The sequence below is a fragment of the Alligator mississippiensis genome, chromosome 4 (assembly GCF_030867095.1).
Source record: "Alligator mississippiensis isolate rAllMis1 chromosome 4, rAllMis1, whole genome shotgun sequence".
NCBI lineage: Eukaryota > Metazoa > Chordata > Crocodylia > Alligatoridae > Alligator > Alligator mississippiensis.
The window spans coordinates 208,545,092-208,558,911 of NC_081827.1; the positions used below are offsets into that span (position 1 = coordinate 208,545,092).

Consider the following 13,820-nt stretch of genomic DNA (forward strand, 5'->3'; position numbering starts at 1 on the left):
TGGTGTCTTTGAAATGTAAAAATTTCCACAAAGCCAGGGGTTTTTAGTGGATGACAAACTGAAGGACTTTCAAGGTAGCTAGCCTGACTGGGTGGGCAAACCAGTTTTTCTTCTGTTCAGAAAAGTTCTCTGACACTTGAGAGGTGATCAGGTTTTTACCTACTGTGCTTTGGGCTGCATTGGGCATGCAGCTTCTTTATCCTTTAGCTCTGTAAAGGATATCATAAAAAATCATAAGGCAGGGCTGGTGGGGAGGGGAGGCAGGGGCAGGGAAGGGGTGGGGAACTCCCCCCCCCCTAGTGTGGGGCTTACCAGGTGGGCATGGCAGGTATGCCTAGTAGCCCAAGTCCATCCCCACTAGCGGCGAGGATGTGCAGCTCCCAGTGGTGTCCTGGGGCACAGAGGCTCAGCATCCAGCTACTCAGGCAGAGGCTCCCTCTGGGCAGGAGCTGGAGCTGCTGAGGGCTGGTGGTGCCATGGCCACTCTGATCTCCTGGGTGGGCTTGCACACCCAGAGCTGGCAAGGCAGGCATTGGCCTGGGCTCCTGGAGCCGCTGGAGAAGGCCAGGGGTGGGGAGAGTGGTGGAATGGGCTTGGAGCTGCTCAAGTAGCCCTCCCCAAGGTGTCAGGGCTCAACAGAAGCTCAGGCAGGCTGCTGGGCTTGAGTACATAGCACAGGTCCAGACAGGGTCCCAGGGCATGAGGATGTCACGCAGCTGCTGCATAAAAAGCATGGACCTGTGGGCAGTCCTGACTAGCAGTTGTGGTCAGTGACAGTGATACACTGAGCCCGCAAGGCCTTGACCTTTATGACATGCCAACTGGTTGTGCCCATGCTCTTGCAAGTGGTTGGATAGGCCCTCATAGATGTGTGAATTGGAGTGCTCGCTCTATGCAAATTGGCTAAGGACCTCGGCCTCACCACACAGCATGACAAGGTTCACAGCCTCCTCCAGGGACCAGTTGCAGCCCTGGGAAGCTGTGTGCGCCATCAGGGAGGATGCCAGCATGGCTCCCTCAATGGTCTTCTGGGCCTCTGTGTGGCAGTCCCAGTGCTGGCAAGCCTGGGCAGGTGTGTGCAGCACCCAGCATAGAGGCACAGTGAGGGGCAGGCCCACATGCAGCAATGCTGTGCTGGATACCAGCAGCAGGGTCCAGGAAGGCTACTGTGGCTGGCCTGAGGTCAGCTGGAGCGGCCCGGCAGCTAGAAGCTGGCTGCAGGTGGCCCAGGGTGCTGCCAGGCTAAGCAGGTGGTTGCAGCACCCAGCAAAGTGCGATGGCACAGGCCTGGAAGCCATGTGGCAATGTGGTGCTGGGGCCCATAGGCAGGGTCCAGGTAGGCTGCTGTGGCTGGCCTGGGGCCTCTGCTGTGCAACACAGTGGCCAGAAGCTGGCTGTAGGTGGCCCAGGGACCCAGCATCTCCACAAGCTTTTAAGGGCTAAGGGCTGGGGCAGGCAAAGAGCTGCCCTAGCTTTGAGGCTGGAGAAGCTTCCAGCCCCGTGGCCTTGGGGCTAGGCTGAGGTGGCTGCCTGGTGCTGGGGTTGGGAGCAAATTTTCTCCTGGTCAGCGTTTACACATATGTTATTGTGCAGCACTACTCAGGAGTTAATTTGCTACTTGTATTTACAGTAAGTGTCTGGATGAGTAGGTGGTGATGCTTTCTGTGTAGTAATTTGCTCTACTGTGCAGTAAAGCATCTCGTGTAGATGCTCCCACAGCATGCTGAGGTTTACACTTATTCTTTCATATTTCTTTGGTATTTCATTAATCTTGAGGTCATTCTGACTCAAAGGCAGTGGCTTTTTTTTAGTACAGAAAACTGTAACACAAAGAATTCAGCTTGAGCAGTTGCCCAATTTGTGTGTGAGGAGAGATGCTTGTATGTTTGTGGGAGGCAAGGGTGTCTGACAGAAGCCAAAAGACTTTATCCACTCTTTTTTTTCCTATTTATTTCCTTCCTTTCTTCCTACCATTCCTAGTGGTTTCTAATTCTGCTTAATGGTCAAGCCTTAAGCATTCAGATATGAAGATGAATAAAGCATATGACTGCAGACATGTAGACAAGCAGAGTCTTTGCATAACGGATGGTTGAAAGGTACTACATTGCAGTACTACGTTGCTCAGCTGTAGTGGCACATTGAATAGCTTGTCATCATTTGTATTTTATAATCCTTTCCTTACCTTAAAAATTTGGTTAGGGTGGTACCTGGAAATAAAAGATCATGACTGTTTTGAAAACCATATTGTTGTTTTTATCATTATTGTTGTTATTGCAAGACTACTCCAAAAAAGTGGCAAGTTTCATTTCTACAATTAAAAACAGACCTTTGTTGCTGTGTATTCTAAAATACAAAGTGGAAGTTTTTATTTACAACAAAATTACATGGTTTAAATCAACATTCATTTACTTCTGTTGAAATATCATAATAACTTTTAAAATTATAGTCATACTGTGTGTGACAATAATTTAAAATTTTAGCATAATAAAATATTCTGATAAGGGGTTAAAACAAATATAGAGACATGGCACAGTTTAAAAAAGAATATCAGATGCAGAGAAGTCTATTTAGAACTTTAATACAAAGGGTTTTTTGCCCCAAATCTGTAAATGATAAAAACATTTTAGTTGTAAAATGCAACTTGCTTTTGCCATCAAATATGTGTGTGTGTGTGTGTGTATTCACAGATATATGTGTGTTTATATATGTGTATGTGTATATATGTGTATATATCAGCAATTCCATGTACTATTATCATGATCCAAAACTACAATTTAATATTGTTAATAACTTTATTTGGGGCCTACCTGTATAGGGAAACACACAGGCACACACACAGATACACACTTCCCTCTGAATAAACTTGAGTGGGAATTTAGTACCCTATGTCTACACCTAAGACTTTTCCCCCCCAGCAAGGAAGTAATTTATTACAGGAATCCCAGATATCCAGAAGTCAAGACAGTGAGCTTAAGAGCTTACATACATAGAGAAATTTACTGGCATCAATTACTATACTTGTGTCACTTTGGAAGTCATAAAAGCTAATCTGACAAAGGCACTCAATTGGATTAAAAATTATTATATGGGGAATTATAGTGGTATAACCATAGTGATATAATTATACCACCATGTTAATGGCAGTAAATTGCCCTATATAGGTAAGCCCCAAATCAATTTATTATCAATATTAAATTGCAGTTTTGGATCATAAATACGGTAGTACATGGAACTGCAGGTATCAGAAGTATCTAGTCCTTCCACTGGAAGTCAGGGCAGGATTGTATCCTCACAGTATGCTGTTAGTGCTTTGTCTCTCCTAATTTTAAATATCTCATGGGATGGGTTTTCACCATTTCCATAGAGACACTATTCTACAGTCCATAGATCTTTCTGTCAGAAAGTTTCACCTTCTACTCTACCTAATGTTTCTTTTTATTTAAGTTGGTAACATTTTTAATTCTCTGGGATGAGTTTATTCATTAAGAAGCTGAAGGGAAGAATACCCCAAATTATGCAGAATGAAGAGGATATATTGAAAATGAGTGAATATCAGGGAAGGGGACCTAAAATGAATTTTCTCAGTCTTTTAAGTGGCGACCCCACCATTATAATAAAAAAGAATTTTATTCTTGTTAGCTGTATTTTAATGTTATACTCAAAAGTGAGCTTTTTGAGTTTCCAGAAATCAAGTTAAACTCCTCCTGCAGATAAAACCAAAGTACCCCCATGATTCACTGTAATAGATTTCCCCCGAATAGTTTCATATATTTGATTTAAATATAAAGGAATTTGTGCTAATTTACAGACAATGAGACCTTGCTGTGAAACGGAGATGTGGGAGTTAACGTTAAAAACATACTGACTTCCTCCCAAACAGGGAGTGCTGACAAGTATAATCATATTACTAAAATCACATCAGCAGTGTGATATATTCAATAAAAAATGTGATTGGCTGCAGCCCGAGTAGTTTGTATTTTGTCCATGAAAAACCATTGTGTTACATCAATCTGTCCAAAAAATGCGGCACATCAGAAAACAATGTTAAGAAGGCTTTTAAAACACATCATTGAGATTACAACACCTTTAAAAATAAACAGCACTGAATACCAACACAGGTAAAATGTCATTGTGAAACCCAGATCTGAAATTCAACGGCATGCTTTATAGCTTTCCAGTGTGTGATAAAATCTGTTCACCAGATGTACTATCTGTCTCCTGTGTAGCATACTCAAGCATCATCTAGGCCTGAGGCCCATTTATTTCATGTAATTGCCTTCCCTGTGCACACCTTAGGGCACCCTAATTCTCCATTTTATTTCAGGCACTGTACAGGGTACCATCTGGTAGTGTTAAGCTCATCTCATTTTATTGCACTACTGCAGTGGCTATATTCAGCCCCATAGCATTCTTTCAGTGGAGAGAGAGAGAGAGAGTTCTGTTACTGCCAGCTATTTATTTTTGCCTGAAATAAAGTCTTTATCTACACACATGCAGAATTCATACGTATATCAGTATCACCTGAAACATAGGTCATCAGCTTTCACCTAACACACTTTAAAAAACAAATTGAGGATTGCTGATATTCAGGTACAGCTGCAGTACAGGAGTGGCATTTTCTTCTGTTAACTTGTAGAATAGGAGTTCTAAATTCTTCTCTTACTTCTTCAAGTAATGATGTCTTTTTAGTGTCTCATTTTTATTATTTCTATTAAAATGAGCAAAAAATATTGTATCTTATCTCAAAAAGACACCCCACTGCAATGGCTTAATATTTAAAGGTAGCAATATACCTCTCAACTATACTTCATTACAAGGTTCATTGCTATTGTAGGCCCAAATTTACTTTCGTCCCTCAAATACTTGGTGTTATGTTACTGTTTACCCTTGTAAATTATTGACATAAAAATGTTGAAACTTGAAACTGAGATTATAGAAAACTTCATCCACTTTCCAGCTTCCTCCTCTCCTGTATTTTATGATATTTCTTCCCTTTAGGTTCTTGGTCACTGATTTTAACTGTCTGACTTTTTCTTTTTTACTGGCCTCCCTTTCTATTCCTGCAGTTCTGTGCCCACAGTTATTGTCACTTAGCTGTCCAACTATTTGATTGTGCTTGCAAATTTGGCACTTAGACTTCTAACTACCTTTCATCGCTTCCACAATTTTCATGTGCATAATGAGAGTCTGGGCTTTCAAACTCTGGCTCAAAAGGGGTGTGCTACACTTTCCATCCTTATCCTTCCAACAAAAGTCAGAGCCAAATTCAGTCTCATAAATCCCATTGACTACACTACAGTTGCAAGTTGGATAAGGTTGGGCAGAATTTGTCCTTTGGTTGCAGTTTTTCTATCTCATATATATATATCCACTGTCTCATAGAGAAGGTGTGGAAGGGGGATATCCTGTTGAAAACACCAGGCTCCAATTTTGGACAAAATTCCTAATGAAGCCCTAAGACCTACAGGATATGGTTTAATCTCTCTTAAGCTTGCTTTTTTAAAACAAAAGTGTCACTGTCCCTCAGGGTCCTTTCCTGCCTTCCTTGTGTACCCTAAAACCCTCATGAGTATGAAGGGGGTTGTTGACTAGGCAAGAATTCAAGACCAGCCTTGTGGCCTTGAGAGAAATGTATCCTGTTTCTGCTGTCAACAGCAGCATGTGTGAAAAAAATTAGCTGCTCTTCTCCCTCTAGGCTCTTTTTAACGGAACCATTTAAATCACATTTTCATTGCATCCCCTTCACCTACCACTTTCTCCCCAGGCAAGGTCAGGGCCAGATTAAGACAACATGATGCTGTAGGTACAGTATAACATGGAGCACCCCGTAGCTCTGCCTGTAACTTGGAGTGGCAGTGGCATGGGGTCCTTCTGTGGGAAACTGTACTATTGAGAGACTCTCACAAGAGGCTGCTGGACCCAGTTGAGCAGAGGCTCATGTCATTCAGTGCTTTCAGTTACAACTCAGATGTTGATTGAAGCCTATTCTGACAGGCTTCTTAGCTGAGCAACTGCTGAACAATCCTCCTTCCACTCCTGATAGTCCTTAATCACTTATTTTTAATCCCTGATTTTGGGGGGAACAAATCTCTTTTGTGCCTGCCATTCTCTGCCCATGCTGTTTGCCACTTACAGGTCCAACTACCCAATTGTGCCTGCAGATTAGGCAGTTGGAAGTCTAAATGTAATTTTTGCTTCCACAAAGTATGAAGCATAGGACCTCATCTTGAAGCCTGGGGCAGTGGTGGTGGTGGTGACAGCAGGGTCTATGCAGAAACCATCCCCCTTTTCTCTCTTTAGGGGATGGTATCATCAAAGAGACCTTCTACCCCACACGTGAAGTAGATCTGCTTCCGTGGGTAGTGTAGGCCATTGCACTTTTCTCCTGTGTGAAGTGGGTCTTGGAGCAAACACTCAATTCATATGAGTTCATGCCTCCCCAAAATATTGTTTCAGATTCCCAGCAAACTTAAGCTGATGTTGCTGCTTTGGTTATACTCACTTCACATTTTCAAGCTTTTCTTAAAACGTATTTCTTTAAAAAGTTAAATTGAAATGCTGATGAAATCACAAGACTCCAGAGGCCATAGCACTCAGCAAAATCCTGCAGTGGCTATATCTTAATCCAACCCAGAATAAGGTGATGGGTAAGAAGGTACTCTTCTGGCCAGTGAAAAAGCTGCCGGCAGTAAATTATAAATCAGCTTACCTGCCATTCTTTGGTGCATGAATTTGTTAGCTCTGCATTACCTGTAGTATGGGACAGGAAGAAGATATCAGTCAACCTGTTATGGCTCTGAGGATGAGCACAAAAACACACAAACAAATAAACAAAAAAAATCACAAATCCACTTTATCAAAAAGAACTTTTTTTCCCTTTTCCCTTGCTTATTGCAATTATCTATCAGTAGTAGTCATAGCATTTAACAACTGCATCTGAGAGCACCATCCTTCACGTAAGTAAATTATAAAACAATGCATCTTTTTAAAACAGTGGAAATATATCCTTTTGTAGGAACTCTGGGTTTTGCATTCACTGGCAATGACAAATGTAGGTAGATGCACCTGGTTGTAGTTGTCTGCCTTGATATAAACCATGGGTGAATAAACAGAATAACTCTTACTATTATTCTTTGTTGTACAGTGTTCATTTTACTGGTTTTAACCAGAGCAAAAATCAGAAGTGCTGGATTGTGATCAGAGAATCTGACGAGTTCTTAGCATTTTGCTGGTGCCTTGTAAATCACTGGAAATGTCTAATGACCAAATAGTTTCATATTTATTTTTCCAAGATTTTTCCTTTAAGCAGTCTCATTCTAGAAAAACACAAATGCTGATCTCAATAAAAGAAATTCCCCCCTTTTGTTCTGTCAAACATAACTGCCCAATAATTACACATTCATTCTTATGCTAGGAGGCAAGTGGATGAGTAAAGAACCTATGAGGTGCTTTTAGTAAATGATTTAATACTGAGGCTTTAATACTGAGGATGTCAAATGCACCAAACCCAGTGTCTTAGAGGAAGAAAGATTCATTGAAGTCCTGTCTGTATTCAATAATGCATAGAACTCAGCTGCCCCCACACATTATCATTTGAAGGCTCTGTGACTTAAATCTAATCAAAGTTGTTTGTTTGGTATGGAAAAAGGAGAAGTAATGGATTTTTAATTGATAAAAATGCAAAAGTCATAATTAGGAAAAAAAGAAAGTAAAGGCACACCATCCTTTCTTTTCTCCGCCCCCCCCATTTTATTTAACCGCATAAATAAATTCTCTATAAGAGTCTTGAATGCAAACCATGGATTTTTAGCTGGGGAGGGGAAGTGAAAGTCACTGTTTTCCTCCACAGAAACTGCAGCTGTGACAAACATACAGCCTTAGTTATGACACATAGGGGTTATGGCTACCTCGTCAATCTTTCTTCTGCATGCAGTTGCAGTGAAATGGAAGTGACACTAAAACAGCCTTACCCATTTGTGCCATAGTACTGTAAGAGAAATGTTATGCGCAGCCTTCCATATGAATTTCCGTTGCAACATCTAAATTTTAGCACACGGTTTTTTTAAGCCTGAAGGATGGACCAGTATCATATCTTCTTCAGGGCTAATTCCTGTTCAGCTCCCACTGAATCTGATAAAAATTTTTACATGCACAAGGCAGGCAGCATTTGGCCTCCACAGTGTTGTGCAGCAAGACCTGCTGGCATTTCCTGTTTATTTCAGGCTCTTGTATGGAGTCTTAAAACACGTCTCAGCCTGCAAGTACTATACCTATTAAATGAAATATGCATACAAATTGCTGACAAACTCTCTTTGACTATTACCTTTTATAGAATAGTCCTGTAATAATACAATTGGCTCATTTTCCCGTAAAACTAAATTTGCAGAACTTATTCTGTAGGATGGGCTGGGCCATTTTCCTAATTATAAACAAAACCCATAATAACCAATTCGATATCTGAGCTAGTGAAGATTAAAATCAACCACTGTGTAGTAGAGAAGAAGTAACTGTTTTTCATAGGATTTTTACTTCACATATGGGATTATGCTTTCATATTATGCAAACATATTTTATAAATCCATAATGTAAAAAAGTGTACTATTGTTAATATGTATTTGCAGCCTAGCATGTAAAGTCTCCAAAAGAGCCATTTTGGTGTCTCCTCTCAGCGTGTATTATGAATAATAAACAAAGCATGGCTAGACATAGTCTGCATTATAGAGCAATGAAACACAGGTATGTTGTTCTGAAGATTCACAGACAGCATGCAGCCTAATGGCCCAAATGGAGTTGTTCCCCCATGGATGCATGTTAAGAATATAGAAAAGCTGTTTACGTCATTAATAGGGTTACTGTTAGGGAATTTGTATTTATAACTCACTCTGCATGAAGAAAGCAAATTGTGAAACAAATACATCTTATTCTTAGCTTTGTATGCCACTCACTCCTGCAAGGGCAAGTGTTCTGGTGCCACAAAGAACTGCAACAGAAAATCCTAGAAAGGACCAATACTGTACATGGTCCATCAGGGGGCTCCAAGAAAGCAACTGCAATTTGAACAGTCTGTCAGCCACAACAGAGCTGATGGATACTTTCAAAAGTGTCTTAAATGAAGACTCATTTGTAAATAAAGCTATTTACAGTGTGCTATCGAAAACTTCAATCTGCAGCCATCAGTGAACATGGTATTTTGTCAAAGAAGCCATGACACCATAGGATACAAATATTTGTTTCCCTAAAAATTATTAATAAAAAAATTAAGCCAACTACCAAGTATCTTGTTTGTGTCTTACTGTTGAACCCCCCCAAAATGGTTAAAAATGACCTGTGACTAAGTGGCGTGCTCCTACTTCCATTGATTTAATCTATATCAGATGTATTCTGAATGTCCCCTTGCTCCTCTTCTTTGGTAGTCCACAAATTGTACCAGCTGGTTTCATTTTCTTGTGATATCCCAAAATACTTCAGTCTCTAATAACAGTGCTTGCACGGAATTGCAGCTGGAGTCAGCTACATAACTAGCTGTGTAATTTACAAAATACTACTTATGCAAACTCATCGTGTACTGGCTCCATAGTGTTTTCTTGGTATTTGTGTTATCACAGAATCATGCCATCTGAGGTCTTACAGTGGACTGGGCCGTTGTAATTTTCGGATTGAATGGTGTGAGCCTGTTTAATTTTCAGGTCAGATTTACAGGTAAAATTCTCATACTAAATAGAGCTCTATCATATCTGTTGTAGGAATCATGCCTGTAGGCTGCTTACAGACATTAAAAAAACAAACCAACCACACTTTACCACTGTGTGTTAGTTTGACCAGGATCCGCAGTGTTTGTATAGATCAGATGCTTTGGTCAGGCTTTTTGGCACTTTTATCTGAAGCTGATTAAATAGGCTATTAGATAAAAACACCAAAAAAGCCCCACTAAACTGTACAAATTACAAAGCCCTAATTCTCTTTGGATTTGTGTTTGTGGATTAAACATAGACTCAAACTATTACTATTTGAACGTACTCTTGTAATTGTTAATTTGAGCTGCTTTACAGCACCTTTATTTTAACAAGTTTTCTGCTGGTAACACCAGAAAAAATAACCAAATAGCATGGATCAATACAAAGTACCTGTGAAGAAAGATAGCTAGAAAAATATGATTTTTGCTTGAACACATCCACATAGGTAGATTAAAGAATTAATCTAAGAATTAATGATTAAAGAATCCACTTTCGGATAGCATTATGAGTACAATATTGAAAACAGAAGAGCTAAACACTCTAAATTATGTGTTTTTTAATGAAAATGGCATAACTATAAATCCCTCTTTTTTCTATTGCAGAAAACATTTGTAAAGGCAATTTCAGCAAACATTTGGAGAACTGGAAGTGATTTTTCTACCCATATGCTTCTTTATGAACATGTAATTTTTATCTATGCTTTACTCAGTTGAATATTTATAAGTCTGGTTGGCCTCAAACGTGCCTGCTAAAAAAATTCAATTGCCCCAGAATGCCTAAAGTAAGATTTATTCAGTTACCCTTTAGGTACTTTGCGAGTCATTTCCATTTTCTTCCTATAATTTTGCCCTTAGTAAAATCTTAAATTTTTCCAATTTGCTCTGTTATTTTAATTAGTCAATCCTTCCTTAGTTGTACAAATAAGCAGGCTTATAAGTTTGAAACTGTAAATCATTCATCCATTAAAAACTCTATTTCCTCATACTGCAAGTTCGATTCATTTAGAAAAGAAAAAACCTTGGCATGGAACAGAATTATGCAATGTCATGGACACATTAACATTTGGATCAAAATTTTACATTGTGTCAGCCAGTAAACAGTATAAATGGTTCAGATTTGCAATAAATAATTGTCTATTAATACTCTGGCATGGTGTAGCAAATTAAAGTTTCACTTCAGTAAGCACAGATGTAGGTGAGAGCTATGGCCTAAAGAAAGCAACTGCCATACTGCATTAGAATAGAAAGCATCATGAAGCGTTACTGTATCTTTCTAGCAATGAGAATAATATCTACAAAGTTAAACAGCAGTATAGAAACATGGGAGGAGGTATGTTCTGGGTGTACCTAAATCCAAACAGTTAAGATTAAGAACCATTACATTTTAGATGCTCTGGCAAAGAGAAACACATAGTATGGGATTAAGACGAAGATATTCACAGAATAGTGTGCTGTTGTACTTAGACTTGAACCAATATTTTAGGGACTTAAGACTGGTAGGGACCTCTTGGATCAGTGAACTGAGGCCCTTGCAGTTGTGGCTGATCACCCCAGATAATCCTGTACATAAACTTATTCCAGTAAATTAACCCATTTTGCTGCTTGCAAATGGCCTTGATTTTTTAAAATTATTCACTAGTTGAAATTTCCTTCCCCCTCCCCAAATTCTCCGACTTCTTGGGTTTTTTTGCAGTAGATTGTTTGTCAGCAGACAGTCTTGAGCATTCAGTATATAAAACAGGAAAGTAGGTATCTTATTGCAATATTCCATTTCTCCAAACATTCCTGCAAATAAACTAGTTCAATGTGGAAGGGGAACACAAATCACAGCATGACTATGAGCCAAGCAAACTCATCTAAAAATGTAAATGAACATTAGTTTATATGTATTTATATTAATCACTGGCTTTTAGTTCAGATATTGAAGGTAGATGGAGGTGTGTCCTTGTATAGTAATTTTTGTTTCACAGTTTTTGATTCCATTCTTTCGTGTTAATCTCTCTACTGAGGTAGCTTTATTCAATTAAGCTTGCTTTCTATTACATTAACTATACAGAACAAATTCTCCTTTTTCTATTGTTAGTAAATATTTTCCATAATCTTCTCAACTCAGAAGGTTCAGTATGTTGGACTAAAATTGTTTCACACTGCTGCTTGGTAGGCCATATCTCTATTACTGATCAAGACATTTCTACTATGTGCACCCTCCTGGTATCCTGTTGCCTTTATCAGTGAGCTGGCTAATTTAGGGTTGAATTGAACCAGATACACAAAAAAGAAGGCGGTATAGAGAACTAACCCTGTCTTTGGCTGTTTAAAGGTCAGACAGCATTGTCATTCTTACCCTGAGTGATGTTCAGGAACTGTTTTCTGTGCTGGATTATGGAGTGGACCCTGTAAATGATGAAAACTATGGAAAGAGTCTTTTAAGGTGGGGAGAATTATGGGGGAGTCCTACAGAGAGCTTTCCAGAGGCTCTCTAGGGGCAGCGTAGCTCTGCTCCAAGCCTCAGTGGCGGTTAATAAAAAAAGTAAAAATCGTCCATTTAATAAAACACATGTCATTCCTTAGAGTTACTCATAGCTGTTTTGGTCACCAATGATTTTCTCCATTTGTGCAACATATTCTATTGACAATGAGCCCTTGCATCGTTGCTGTGAAAAAAATGCATGTTATTACATGGTTAACCATACATGCTTCATGGAAGGCAATAGTTAATTACAGGATAAGTTGTGTCAATATTCCCCTGTCATTGTTTGGGATCTGTGTAATTAGCTCAGTTCACCTGTACAAATCAATTTTTCTCTTCTCCCTTCTTGCAACAATTGCAGATGAAGGAGATGTTCCATGTGTGTGGATTCACACAACGCATAAGCACCTTCTAGAGCAGTATACTGTCAGTGATTTTGTTATTGTTATCACTGGCAAATCACAGTACCATAGGTTAAAATACCTGTAAGATGCAGATAAACTTTTATTTCTGGCTGGCTGATTCAAATCTAGCCCAAAATTGTAATGCCTGGAAGTCCATATCATCTGATGGCTGTTGAGGGCACACCCATGAAATTGGTTTGGTGCTCTCTGTCTACTGGAACTAATACCTTTTATGATATCTCAGCAGGGAGGCCAGGGATTGAATAGGTATGATTAGTGAACTACTATACCTTGAGAGGTGTTTTCCGTTGGGTCAAAACTGAGCCACATTATAGAGATACAAGAGAGGCTTGAACTCTTACAGTCCATACCATATTTATTTTGTGGACAAATGGAAGACAAAAGTCTCCAGGGATGACAGTCGACCACCTCCCATGAGGTGCATAAATTAAAAGGAGATAGTAGAGATGGTGAATGAAAGATTCCCTTAAATGCTGCTCTCTCACTTTCATATCTCCTCATATAAGGAATTAACTGTCAGATATGCAACAAAACATCAGTTCTCCAGCAAATGGTAGAGTACTAATTAGATAATTTCTTGTTTCAAAGGCAAAATAAAGTTTTCCTGTCACTAATACATAACATGACCAATAGTATAATGGACTAAAATGTGAGAGGTCTCCTCCTCCTTTGGCCAGGTACAGACATTACACTTTTACTGGTATAGGTGACAGGAAGCCAGTTTAAACCTGGAACAGAACAGAAGTTTGGCACTCATAGACTGTTTTAAAAATGGCAAATCTAATCTAAAATTTACCCCTCACAACCAAAAATGTGTGTTCTATTCACTACGGATCTAAAATATGCTGCTTACAGAAAACCATGTAACAAATCAATTCTGCCTCTGGGTTTTTGTATGTCTGTACCTAGCCCTTCTGTTTTGTCATGGGTTTTTGTCTGGCTCCAGTTTTGTGACTTAGGCTCACCCAGGCATGTGCCTGTAAAACCTTGTACCTACCTGCCTGTGTGTACTCAGTAGCTGTGTGGACACTTACTTCACATGTCCATACAATGTACAGAATAGGGTAGCAAAATGCCAAAAAGACCAGCTACATTCCTGTATAATTGTCACTTGGGTGTGTAAAGTAAAATAGGATTCTGCCCTCAGTGAGGGTGAGAATTTAAAAGTCACAGTGAGAATTTACAGTGCTTT

At 39.6% G+C, this 13,820-nt stretch overlaps 1 long non-coding RNA gene across 3 annotated transcripts in view; it reads right to left on the reverse strand.

Moving 5' to 3' along the window:
- LOC109281400 (uncharacterized) overlaps nt 1-13,820 on the reverse strand; it is a 145,732-nt gene that overhangs the window by 25,932 nt on the left and 105,980 nt on the right. For all 3 annotated transcript variants that reach the window (XR_002088037.1, XR_009462087.1, XR_009462088.1), the window contains exon 4: nt 6,710-6,750. This is a non-coding gene — a long non-coding RNA (uncharacterized LOC109281400). The remainder of the gene's footprint in view (nt 1-6,709; nt 6,751-13,820) is intronic.